Genomic DNA, 1043 nt, shown 5'->3' with positions numbered 1-1043 from the left:
GGGTTGCGATCCCGTTACCGGTCAGTAAAAAAGACAAAAAGGAAAAAAAAAAAAAAGAAGGTATGGAAGGCAGATTCGAAGCCACCCGTGTGCACCCGTCCCTGCCCCCTCCTCGCCTTCCCTCTCTGCAGGGATTTGGTGTTTGTTATTCTGATGCACGTTTTCTACTATTCATGCTATTAATAAGCGTGTGCGTGTGCCCGTAGACCACATGCACGAGTATGCCAGGGTTTTTAATCCATTCGACTGTTGACAGGCCTTTGGGCTGTTTCCAGCGTTTGGCTGTGATGACCGTCGCACACATCCTCTTGGTCCTCTTGGTCATGCAGTGTCAGCTGTTTTAACTTGCTCAGTTCCAGGGTCCTGAAGGGCATGCGGTCTCCTTGCATCAATCCATGTGCTCGTGGGTTGGTCTGGGCTCCCTTTTCCCTGAATGTCTGGTGACAGATGTCCTTTGCCCATTGTCCTACTGTGTTGTTTGTGTTTTCTAGGTGTTCTGTAGGAATTCTTTGTATATTCTGGTTAATCTGCTGTCAGCTCTATGCATTGCTAAGGATCTTCTCCTAGCCTGTCTTTTTATTATGTTTACGATGTCTCCTGTTGCCCAGAAGTTTTACATCTTTTCCATTATTGTTGGCCCATTTTCATCTGAAGAAATCTCTTCTCTATCCCAACACCATACAGGTGGTGTTCTCTCGTCTCCAAGGTAGGCAGTTTTGCTTTGTCCATTTAGGGGCTTGACCCATTGGGAAGTGCTTGGTGGGGGCTTGGACCGGTGTCAGGAGGGAGGTGTGAGTGCAGAGGGCACTGGTATCTGGTGTGCGAGCCCCCGTGTGTGCAAGCACACGCATGCGGGGCTGGAGCGGGATTCTGGGGGGATGCAGGCCTGGGTTTGGACGTGTTGCATTCGATGCACCTTTTAGAGACTGGAGTGGTCTAGTAGGCAGTCTGAAGGTCGGGGACATTTCAGTGGTGGCTTTACCAGTTTGCCTCCTTGTGACAGTTGGGGGTGGGGCCGGGCAGGTCTCTGGGCAGGACTGAAG

This window comes from Galeopterus variegatus, unplaced genomic scaffold, assembly GCF_000696425.1.
Source record: "Galeopterus variegatus unplaced genomic scaffold, G_variegatus-3.0.2 Scaffold4160, whole genome shotgun sequence".
Classification (NCBI taxonomy): Eukaryota; Metazoa; Chordata; class Mammalia; order Dermoptera; family Cynocephalidae; genus Galeopterus; species Galeopterus variegatus.
This window is presented reverse-complemented; position numbering follows the sequence as displayed.